This window comes from Harmonia axyridis, chromosome X (assembly GCF_914767665.1).
Source record: "Harmonia axyridis chromosome X, icHarAxyr1.1, whole genome shotgun sequence".
Lineage (NCBI taxonomy): Eukaryota > Metazoa > Arthropoda > Insecta > Coleoptera > Coccinellidae > Harmonia > Harmonia axyridis.
The window spans coordinates 1,853,010-1,866,136 of NC_059508.1; the positions used below are offsets into that span (position 1 = coordinate 1,853,010).

The 13,127-nt window shown below is 33.4% G+C and overlaps 1 protein-coding gene across 1 annotated transcript in view; it reads right to left on the bottom strand.

The window, feature by feature from the left end:
* LOC123686134 (fork head domain-containing protein FD5-like) overlaps positions 1–12,395 on the bottom strand; it is a 38,509-nt gene extending 26,114 nt beyond the window's left edge. Inside the window, exon 1 of the mRNA XM_045626125.1 lies at positions 12,194–12,395. The gene's annotated coding sequence lies outside the window, so the exon portion shown is untranslated. The remainder of the gene's footprint in view (positions 1–12,193) is intronic.
* Positions 12,396–13,127: the final 732 nt, after the last annotated feature.

Sequence of the window (13,127 nt, forward strand, 5' to 3'; positions counted from 1 at the left end):
TTATTTTGGAAATATTTTTGGAATTATTCAAGATGAAAATCAACCTCTCTGAAATTTTTAGTTTATTACTTCCTTCTTTTTTACAATAAACTTCCGTTCTGATGATATAAATGAAAAAGATTCCCTTAATTTTTGAGCGCTCTATCAAATCACCTCAATGTCTGTATTTTCCGAATTCGGTAATATCCTTTGGTCCACTGACACGATAACTCGATCAAAATGAAATGCTGGAATAAGATGTGAAATAACAATTTTAAGCTCCATGTGAAATTTCATGTTGATCTTATTACCAGAACCATAGGAAATTCAAAAAACCGACGGAGTTTTTGGTTGTAGATATAAAATAACAATTTCAAGCTGATCATATTATCGCACCCATAGAAAATTCAAGAAAAAAGGTTATTGAAAAAAAAACCCAATATGACGCATTTCTTGCGTTCTTCCTTACATTAGATTCCTGTAGTCATGAGCTGTAAACTGCTGGTTTTAATTGCAATCAGTCTGATGTTGATAGGTATGTTGAAATAACTTTTTCTTTACTAAATGCAATAGGGGTACTTCATATGTATTATAATATAAACATTGAAACGCTACTATCTTGGATGTGGCGTGATGGTGTGAAACAACAACACCTCCATTAAAGCAATACTCAATAATATATATTCTACATTTCAAAATGCAAGTAATACCAATCGTCACATGCTGGCTATGCATAAAAAAATCCACAACTGTAGGATATCATTTGTGGTGCTAATTCAATGCAGAGCTGAAAGCGAATAATGTATCGATAAATCATGCTAATTGAAAATGTCACAGTCCTCCTCATACGAAGTATAGATAAAATATAATATATGTTCGACTAACTACACAAATAGATACGTGTACCTATATATTCGCTCACCCTTATTGTTTCCAGTCGACACCTGCTAAATAAATAAATACAATGCATTTATATCAATAAACACCTTTCATTTATATATTGCGAATGGTATTTGAATGATCGGTTGATGTGTTCCAATTATTTTGTGAAAATATCATTAATGTCTGTATGTATGCATAACACATGACATATAACCCGTTTGACATGAAATGAGACATACGGATATCTCAACAAGTAAAGAATAATCAGAAGAATGAAGTATTAACGTCCTATATTGACCTAGACTATTCATAAAATACGCCTAGGTTAAACTAGTTTGTTTTTTATTTGTGTGAAGTAAAGAGTCATCTACTATGAGAAAACCACAACCCTTAGGTAAAAGGCGCTTCTATACTTTCAGGAAAGAAATCACTGTCATTATGGTTTATTCTTTATAGTTTATCTTTTTCTCTCATAACATAGAATAAGCAGGGCCGGCGCGAGCAATTTTGGCGCCTGAAGCGAAGAATTTTTTGCGCCCTGCTGAAAAAGTATCAATAACAACATAACCTCCTTCATAAACCCCCCCCTTACCAATCGAAAAACATCACCTGCTCCGATGATAATACAGAACATTCTACTTCCGATAAAGAATTGAATTCTAGTGAATGAACAACATTGGAATTTTCAATATATAATATTATACCGGGTTTTTTAAGGTTTTTTTAATTGAATACAACAGCTACTTACGCTGTAGGTATCTTGATTTATTCCTGGTTTGTATCGACGCCGATGAAAAATGCGTAAGTACTATATCTGATTTTCACATTCACAAGACACACAGCGTACGATAGATGAAAGATTACCTATCACAATACAATATACAAAGGGCGATAGGGCATGCAAAGCTTCGAACACTAAATGAGATTAAAAACATGTGTTTCGCTGAAAACATTTGGCATTTAACAGTAACTGGTTTCGAATGCAAAATCGTAGGAATTTTCCATATGTTGAATGTGTAAACAACTTCCACATAATTCGAAAGCGAAGATAATGTTGCTTTTCGTCTTTGTGAAATACATTTCATCCCTCTTTCAATTAGGGTAATAGGCAATGCTGTTTATATTGGTTGGGTTCTCATGTGTTATTTATTGAACATGCGACTTAGTAAAGACGGTTTGGAGCGGAGCGGACCAAGCTAATGTTGTTTTCAAGGATCAAGACTATATTTTTTCAGAAATATGAAAAGGCAGCCACAAACTGGGCTAAATAGCCACCCCTCGAATAGAGACGCCTGAAACAGTCGCTTTACTGTTTCACCCCTAACGCCGGCCCTGAGAATAAGTCAGCTTTGAAATATATTAGGTGACGGTGACCCGATCAACATAACATTTCCCATGAAGTTTTAAATACTAATTTTACATCTACACGTTGAATTTCAACTCGGTGGAATCTGTTGTGACTAAAATATTAGCTTTTTTTGATATTCTGCTAAAATCTTCTATGGTTGAAATGACGCGGTCAACACACACAAAACTAGGCCTTCGGTCAACGAAATTTTTAGAATTCTATGCTCTCTATCTGCCCTCCGTCGGATTTGTTGCCCGGAAAATAGTGGGAGTTTTTTTCGATGTTGTTCTTGAATTTTTTCTGGTATTGATAAGGCGATCAACATGAAGCTTGAAATTATTATGTCTCAAATGAATACAACCGAATTGGTTGTTTTGAAATGACCCGGAATCCAAATGCTTGAAGATTAGCGAATATAAAACAAGATCCGAACCTACCCTGAAAATTTCAAGCTTTTAGGTCTTTCCGTTAGAGAATTATCGTATTTGCGGCGGACGAACATAATTGATTTGATCGAGGATTTGTCAAGTTAGTTAGTCAAAACATTCCCATTCGAAAAATAAAGGTATCGTGATGAAATGTTCGGAGAATTAGCGCTCCAAAAAGAAGATGCGATCTAAAACGACATCGGCAAAGACCAGTCCAGAAATAAATCATCTCTAAATTGTAAGCCTAACCTTTTTGCAATACGCGATGAGAAATTAATAGTTTCAATTATAAAACAGAAAGATCAGCGCCATAACAAAGTACAAGTGCCAATTACTATGAATCAAGCATACCCGTCAATCTCTAGTTTGCTAGCTGGTCGCCCTGTCTAGAAAATGCCGCCACTGACCTTGGCAATGTACGAGATAATAACGACACAGGTTAGAAGCCAATGAAATCCACGTCAGTAATAATAATTCTATGGAGCCATAAATCTTGAGTTTCTTGTATTGCCGAAGAGGGCATGCCGTCAGCCTATTATGTTGTATGCCAAATATCGCCGGTCATAACTAATTTGGACACCGAAACATGATTTACATTGGAAATGCCAAGATTGGATGTGTCGGTCCAGCTCCCGAGTGTGTTTTGTAGGTGTCGTATATGGCCTGTATATTACCCTGTCCGCTACAAATAGTTACAAAGTAGATCGTCTTTTGATGCCATGTTATGTTACATTGGGATGTCACTTAATATCACAGCTTCCACGGTTTCTTCCATATCAGTATCGTTTTCCTTACGTTTTATAGAGAATTTTAATTCTTTCGCATTTTGTCTCACTTTTTACACTTTCATCTGCTGTTATTTTTGGTATAAGCTCATCTATCTGTGCAATGGATTTATAACGATTATCGGTTTCTCTCTGTAGTTATCTCGTTTTGTATAGAGGTGTTGTACCTATTCTGCTTGTTTTGCTATTTATATGTTCTTCTGTGACAAATAAAAATGTGGATATCTCGAGACAGCAATATATTTTTCTTAAACTCATATGTTTTTCTTGTTCTGAAGTAGGAAATGTTCAAAATTGGATGATGGTAAATCTAAAAACCACATCGTTTTCAGATGAATAATAGGGTTTTTATGAATATGGGTTTTTGCTCATTTATGGAATGGACAAGAAAAATTCATATTTCTTGTTACTTCTTTTACCCATCGCTTTATTGATCCAAAACTCAAAGCATTAAGTGAATAATACCTTATAAGGAGATGGCTGAGGATACTGAGGTAAAACGTATATTTATTCTGAAGTTAATTTCAAAAACCAGACCGAAATGATATGGAAACCAGTCAACAGAATCCGAATTGGTACCTTCCACCGAAGTCGAAACCAAAGAAGGCATGTCAAGTTCAATCAGACATGAAAGTAATATCGACAGTTTTTTGTGAGACAGTATATGAACAATATTATCTGGATCAAAAACTCAGCAAACTTAAAAACAACCATAACATTCTTCTGATATGACTTCAAATTTGCTCTTTCCAAATCTGCAAATACCACTTCAAATTCTTCTTCTTGTCTTTTCTCGATGTATATGGCCTGTATATTACCCCTGTCCGCTACAAATAGTTACAAAGTAGATCGTCTTTTGATGCCATGTTATGTTACATTGGGATGTCACTTAATATCACAGCTTCCACGGTTTCTTCCATATCAGTATCGATATCCTTACGTTTTATAGGGAATTTTAATTCTTTTGCATTTTGTCTCAGTTTTTACACTTTCATCTGCTGTTATTTTTGGTATAAACTCATCTATCTGCGCAATGGATTTATAAGGATTAACGGTTTCTCTCTGTAGTTATCTCGTTTTGTATAGAGGTGTTGTACCTATTCTGCTAGTTTTGCTATTTATATGTTCTTCTGTGACAAATAAAAAATGTGGATATCTCGAGACAGCAATATCTTTTTCTTAAACTCATATGTTTTTCTTGTTCTGAAGTAGGAAATGTTCAAAATTGGATGATGGTAAATTTAAAAACCACATCGTTTTCAGATGAATAATAGGGTTTTTATGAATATGGGTTTTTGCTCATTTATGGAATGGACAAGAAAAATTCATATTTCTTGTTACTTCTTTTACCCATCGCTTTATTGATCCAAAACTCAAAGCATTAAGTGAATAATACCTTATAAGGAGATGGCTGAGGATACTGAGGTAAAACGTATATTTATTCTGAAGTTAATTTCAAAAACCAGACCGAAATGATATGGAAACCAGTCAACAGAATCCGAATTGGTACCTTCCACCGAAGTCGAAACCAAAGAAGGCATGTCAAGTTCAATCAGACATGAAAGTAATATCGACAGTTTTTTGTGAGACAGTATATGAACAATATTATCTGGATCAAAAACTCAGCAAACTTAAAAACAACCATAACATTCTTCTGATATGACTTCAAATTTGCTCTTTCCAAATCTGCAAATACCACTTCAAATTCTTCTTCTTGTCTTTTCTCGATGTATATGGCCTGTATATTACCCCTGTCCGCTACAAATAGTTACAAAGTAGATCGTCTTTTGATGCCATGTTATGTTACATTGGGATGTCACTTAATATCACAGCTTCCACGGTTTCTTCCATATCAGTATCGATATCCTTACGTTTTATAGGGAATTTTAATTCTTTTGCATGTTGTCTCAGTTTTTACACTTTCATCTGCTGTTATTTTTGGTATAAACTCATCTATCTGCGCAATGGATTTATAAGGATTAACGGTTTCTCTCTGTAGTTATCTCGTTTTGTATAGAGGTGTTGTACCTATTCTGCTTGTTTTGCTATTTATATGTTCTTCTGTGACAAATAAAAAATGTGGATATCTCGAGACAGCAATATATTTTTCTTAAACTCATATGTTTTTCTTGTTCTGAAGTAGGAAATGTTCAAAATTGGATGATGGTAAATTTAAAAACCACATCGTTTCCAGATGAATAATAGGGTTTTTATGAATATGGGTTTTTGCTCATTTATGGAATGGACAAGAAAAATTCATATTTCTTGTTACTTCTTTTACCCATCGCTTTATTGATCCAAAACTCAAAACATTAAGTGAATAATACCTTATAAGGAGATACCTGAGGATACTGAGGTAAAACGTATATTTATTCTGAAGTTAATTTCAAAAACCAGACCGAAATGATATGGAAACCAGTCAACAGAATCCGAAATGGTACCTTCCACCGAAGTCGAAACCAAAGAAGGCATGTCAAGTTCAATCAGACATGAAAGTAATATCGACAGTTTTTTGTGAGACAGTATATGAACAATATTATCTGGATCAAAAACTCAGCAAACTTAAAAACAACCATAACATTCTTCTGATATGACTTCAAATTTGCTCTTTCCAAATCTGCAAATACCACTTCAAATTCTTCTTCTTGTCTTTTCTCGATGTATATGGCCTGCATATTACCCTGTCCTCTACAAATAGTTACAAAGTAGATCGTGTTTTGATGCCATGTTATGGTACATTGGGATGTCACTTAATATCACAGCTTCCACGGTTTCCATATCAGTATCGATATCCTTACGTTTTATAGAGAATTTTAATTCTTTTGCATTTTGTCTCACTTTTTACACTTTCATCTGCTGTTATTTTTGGTATAAGCTCATCTATCTGTGCAATGGATTTATAAGGATTAACGGTTTCTCTCTGTAGTTATCTCGTTTTGTATAGAGGTGTTGTACCTATTCTGCTTGTTTTGCTATTTATATGTTCTTTTATGTTTCAAAAAACATTCTGTTTATTTCTGTATTACCTGTTTTATGGTTTATACCTTCAGGTAGCGTCTCAACTGTTGGTTGCTCCCGTACCATAGAGCATATGTATTTATTTAGTTGAGTGCACTTTGTGAGGTCTTCTTTTTGGAGTTTTCCACATTTGGGCATATGCTTCCTATATATGCGTATTGAAAATTAGCACTATCTTAATTATTTTATCTTAGTTTTCTAAAGATAACGTGCTAGTCCGGTTTAGTACTGGTTATAGTATATATATATAATCGTTTTAGAGCGTCGCCGATACCCAACTTACATTCTTTCCTATCCTGACAGTCGCTTTCCAATAGCTTCCTTTCGCTCATGGACTTAACACCTTGTAACCAATTCTTTTTGGGTCTTCCTCTTCTTCGTCTACCCTGGGCTGACCAACCCAGTATTTGCAGTAGTAGTCTATCCTCATTCATTCTGCATACATCTCCATACCATATATAATCTGTTTCTCTTCTATTTCTTCAACAATGGTGGTTTCTTTCTGCATGACGTTTCTGACGTGTTCGTTTGTTTTCATTCCTAATCTTGATATTCGTGTCAATCTTCATAATGCATCCATTTCCGAAGCCATTATTTTCTTTTTGTCTATTTCAGTCATTGTCCGAATTTCAGAGTTATATGTAGGTAAGTAGGCTCTTGATCATTGTGTAATATCTGTTCTTCATCCCCTTAAGATAATTTTCAATCATAAAACTTCATTCAATGCACCAATAATTTTTCTTTCTTGAGTTATCCGATTTTGTATTTTTGTGGTATCTTTTCCGACGGAAAATGAAACACTCTAATACCTATATGTCTTTAACCTAAATCGGTTATATATAAACCAAATGTTTTATACTCCTTTGAATTCATCTTCATTCTTCATGAAATGATTCACATATTTATCAATTTACTGTAGTCGATATAAATAAGTTGAGTACACTTTTGTCCACGGAATTTTCATTTTTTATCAGCTCCTTATCCAATAAAGATATTGTTATCTTCAAAAAATGCGGAGGCATAACTTTACATAGACATTATTTTCGAAACGACGTTGTAACCAATGAAAATTTCGCAAGCTCACAAAAGGATCAGCATTCACCACTATAAAGCAAATAAGAAATACTGCACTTATTATGAGATATGAAAACTATGAAGGTACTATAGAATTCTCTTGTTTTCAAGTTGATTCGATAAAGTATACGAAAACAAAATAAAACTGAAATATAGAGTAGGAAAATGAACCAGATACTTCACAAAACCTATTGAAACTTATTATTAGTTAAAGTGTTCAGGGACACGATTTCATCAGATCATCAACCGCCAACACTATAAAAGTTATTGGGAATTTTTAACAATGATTCTTATGTACTGATTCTTTATTATCGTGTGACGACAGAAAGTATATTATCCTTGTTCTTGAATTTGAAACAACGGCCAATAACACTATAAAAAAAACAGAAAATGATCATACGGCGCCCTTATTGCTTACTTATTCGGAATGTTAGCTATAAACACCATAAAATGACCCCAAAAAAACTTTCTACAACTTATGTTGTAGATGTTGTTATGAAAAAATTTTATAATTGAATAATTGAACACTGTGTCAATCCCTGAAAATACACTGAGAAAAGTGTTCGCTATAATAACCTCGTTTAATTTGAATCGAAATATGTGTCGTTGACACTATAAAAATAGATGAAATTAAAGCAGAAAGTATTTTATAACGTTTCGAAACATTTTCTCAAGTGAGAGAAGAATTCAGCTGGTATTTATCGAATCATTTCCTCCACTTCAACCTTCGACACTATAAAAACTTATATTGTTGGGAAATTAAGAAGATATTATTATTGAAAAATTCAAGTAGAAAAGAGGAACAATTAGTGAACAATGAAGTAGAACAGATCTAAACAGACGTCAAGAACATTGAAATACATAGAATATATATAGAAAAGCCCTCTTTCTATATTTCCAAACAACATCGAACACTATAATATTCTGAATTATAGGAAATTTGGTATCCGACGGACTTAGCTAATAATATAATCATGACGACACCCATATACAGTTAACACTATTGTGGCTGAATATTTCTTCATGGAAAGCACTCATAATCCCCTCAAAGTTAAGGATCTGAGTGGCATTAGCATCGATTTTCCTTCTCGATTTCAGCACGATGATGTGTTTTCTTTGAAATGGAGAGATAGAACATGCAAACCTGTACACGCGATTATGTTAGGATTGGATCAACGCAAACAAACAGACTTTTTGCAAACAACGCGATAAAATGACTAAATGAGACCACTTAAACCAATGAAATGGAATTATTAGTCTACCAGTTTTTGCTCATGTTCGATCGAAACTCTCAGGATGTAGAAGTGTTATTTAATCACGTTGCTACTCCACGTAGAAATTTTTTTCTTCTTGAAACGCACTCAACTGAGAAATGACTATTTTTCCACTATCAGTTTTTAGGCTTGGTATCCACAGATCAAATAATCGACAAACTTGTTTTCTAGTGAACATCAAGGAATTATATCAGCGATGAAAGTACTAAATCGATGTAAGTACTCGATATTTTGAAGTATTTTATTATGGCAACGATAATTCAAATTGATGTTTGGTTGCGATCTGACCACAATAGAATATTATTCGGTGACAAATAAAAAATGTGGATATCTTGAGACAGCAATATCTTTTTCTTAAACTCATATGTTTTTCTTGTTCTGAAGTAGGAAATGTTCAAAATTGGATGATGGTTAATTTAAAAACCACATCGTTTTCAGATAAATAATAGGGTTTTTATGAATATGGGTTTTTGCTCATTTATGGAATAGACAAGAAAATTCATATTTCTTGTTACTTCTTTTACTCATCGCTATATTGATCCAAAACTCAAAGGATTAAGCGAATAATACCTTATAAGGATATGGCTGAGGATACTGAGGTAAAACGTATATTTTTTCTGAAGTTAATTTCAAAAACCAGACCGAAATGAGTCAACAGAATCCGAAATGGTACCTTCCACCGAAGTCGAAACCAAAAAAGGCATGTCAAGTTCAATCAGACATGAAAGTAATATCGACAGTTTTTTGTGAGACAGTATATGAACAATATTATCTGGATCAAAAACTCAGCGAACTTAAAAACAACCATAATATTCTTCTGATATGACTTCAAATTTGCTCTTTCCAAATCTTCAAATACCACTTCAAATTCTTCTTCTTCTTCTTGTCTTTTCTCGATGTGCCAGGCTATCCGCCATCTACACATGACACCACTTCAAATCACTCGGTCTCAGTCCATAGAAAACAAAACTTTTTTCACAGTAAGTTGTTGATCAGACTTCTCTTGAAGAATGGATATATGGTCCTTCGAAATATCCAGAAAGAACATCAAACATTGACCAATACATCTTTTCAGGATGACATGAATATTTTGTGCCAAAGCTTAGAAGATATTTGTACAGTATAGACAACCAAGTAGAATACTCTCATTTTTGTCAATATGAACAACTTCTTAGTAACCACTTGAAGGATAAGGATGTATGCTGTGATGTTATACATATCTTATATTTCCTAGAGATTTTGTATAATTTTTGGGATCCTAAATAATTTCACATAGTCGTAATTTTTTTGTGCCATTCTGTAGGTAAGTGTTAATACGTTCAATTCGAGTGATAAAACTGTGGAAAATTGTCCTATTCACAAACTCCTAATCATTCAAATGAAAATTCATTGTTGAATTTACGACCATGTCATTCCTACTGTAAATCTTCGTTTACAGCTAATTCACTAAGTTGACAAATTCACTTAAGATAGGATGTAATTAAAGTTGAACCTTACAGAGGGCCAAATATCGCATTTCTTACTGTAGCTTTACGACCCATAAATATCACGGTATATGATACTTTTCAATTAGTAATAAATTCTACCTTATGCAGGATTTCCAGCACCCAGAAATTTCTGTAGATTTATTTAATGCTTGCTCAAGCGAAAAGGGTAACTGCATTCTCGTTAATTGAACAGGGATATTTGATGACGAAGAAATTGTTTCTGGGTGGAATTAAGGTAGTTATACATGAGTAATTATGAAGAAATTCACTTAATATCAACAACTACATATTGCTTAAAAAGAATTTTGAAAAAAAAAAATTGAAATCATCAGAAATCCTTCCATATAGTAAAGAAATGAATATCTACAGACATGGTGGTTCTAAAATATTTAGATGATAAACTTTTTACTTCCCTCTATTTTTACAGTTTTCATATTTGAGTGGTTTGAAAATCGTACAGAGCATTTTGATACAAAGATTTATAATTTCCTTTTATAGATTCGGTTATATTACCTATGTCTTTGAGTTTTGGAGTTCGAATTATATACCTATATTTAGATGTTACAGAAAGAACAAACAAAAAAGATACGTATAAGTGAAGCAACAAATATAGGTATATCTTGTAAATAAAAGGTAATAAAGTAGGAGCTTAAAATATTTGCTCACCATGTTTTTAGTTTTTACAATTCAAGGAATAGATTTACGAGCAATGTATAAAAATGAGTTTTGAATGAAATTTGATAAGTGTTAATTTACCGCATCAAAGAAAAATTGTGCACGGTGGACGGACAGAAAAATTAAAGAAGACAAAAGCAAATGATGAAGAGGTCTGATCATCATAGTACCTTGGATATAAGTTGAAACTTTTGGACTAACTTCGTACTACCTAGGTAGTACCATAGTATGTACATATAAGTACCTATACTATGGTAGTACCAATACTAAGATTTTAAGTACTTTACAGACGCTGCTGTAGGAGTGTGCATATTTTAGGTAAATTGTTAGATTAATTTCTTTCAAAAAGGATCCCGTTTTTGAATGTCTTCATAAAAAGAATAAGGGTCAACAAATTCTATAACTCAATCGGTAATGTTAAAAATGCTTTTTAGTTGTTTTCAATCATTTTTTGCTTTTTACATAGTCGGTAACGTGAACTACGTTTTAGAGGACAAATATTCAGATTTCAATGGTTTTTCTTTGTTTTCTATTTGTGAGTAAATATAGGTACATTGTTATTGTATTGAAAAGAAGGATTTTGATACAATCTGATACACTACGAGATATAATTCTTCCAAGCCAAAAATATGGATGGTACAAAATTTATGTTTTTGATTATTCGTAGATACCTACTAAATTATGTTTTCTCTAATCACCCCTAATGGTCTTTTTGTCCCTTAAGTGCTGGCTGCGATGTTAAATCTGGGACCAAGACATATTTATCCGGATTTAACAGCAGATTAAAGTGCATATCTTAATTTTTACTAGCTTCAATCCGTTTTGAAGAAGGTACCTATCAGAGGTGAATTGCAAGAAACCAGATATAGGTGGTAGGTAGGTATTTATTCTTTGGAAAATTCAACTCGATACCTATAGAAAACTTTTTGAAACAACAAACTGAGTGCTCGTAGAAAATGGGAAGCTCGATAAGGAGGAAAATCCATGGTTTTTGTGGAAAACACAAAGGGTCATCAACATTATTTTTCTGTTAATATTCATGTTCACAGTTATTTGTTATTAGCAAGGTAAATTGACATCTGCAGCTTTCATTTGATTGAAAATTGTGGGTATAGCGGGAAAATGAAATTTAAAAATTTCCGCAAAAGAAGATCGTTATGTATAGGCGATCTAAGATAATCAGATTTAGTTGGAGTAATCAATGGCTTTGAGCTAAATTAGATGGGTAAATGTTAAAGCTTACCTTTTTTTAATCATCCAAATAAGCTCCATGCAAAAAGGTGTGGAAGTAGCATATTACAAACAAGGGTGAGTCCACTGATTACACAGAGTCGATGTCGTTAGTTAATAATGGGTCAAATAACTGAGGTGTTAACAAGGACACACTTTAAGCACGTCGCACACTTGTGACACACACAGGCTCCTGGTTTAACGCACAAACTCGAAGATTGTAACATATAGCTCTAACAGAAATTGGTTAGATAACCGGAGCGAAATAACTAAGTAGGTGCGCAAGTCTTGTTAAGCCCAGCCTTCACGTTCTCTAAAATATGTACTGGAACCTAGCTACAGAGCGAGGGAGGCCGAGCCAAGCTAATTTGCTGGGAGGGGTTTCGTAACCAATCTCCATTTTGTTTTGCGCGTTTTTCGTCATTAAATTGACCCATGGTTTATGAAGTTTGAGCATCCAGTTTATTGGTGCAAATATGTAAATAAATTATTACACACCGTGTAGGTAAGTAATTGGTTGTTTACTGGATAGTTTGATGAATTATAGGTATACGTAAATGGTTGACACAACAAGTTTCATTCTGAATTACTAAATTACCCACTAACTGTCAAAAACAGATTATGAATATTGTTTATATCTTACGTTTAGTGATTAATATATGAAAATGGGTAATTACAGTTATAATTTTATCATGTATACTTGAAGTGCATCATTTCAAACATACTAATAGGTACGTTGATTGCTAATAGATTTCCATAACCATATACTTTGGCGTCCTTCTAGAGCTTGAACATGTCAACCATCACGAAAATTGTATGATTCGAATATGACGGGCTTTTGATGCCGGTATCCATAATTTCTAGTTGATTATACCGAATGGCGGAAAACATGATACAAAAGAGGATTCATCAGCCCACGTCTGAAAGGGTATTTATTGTGCCAGATA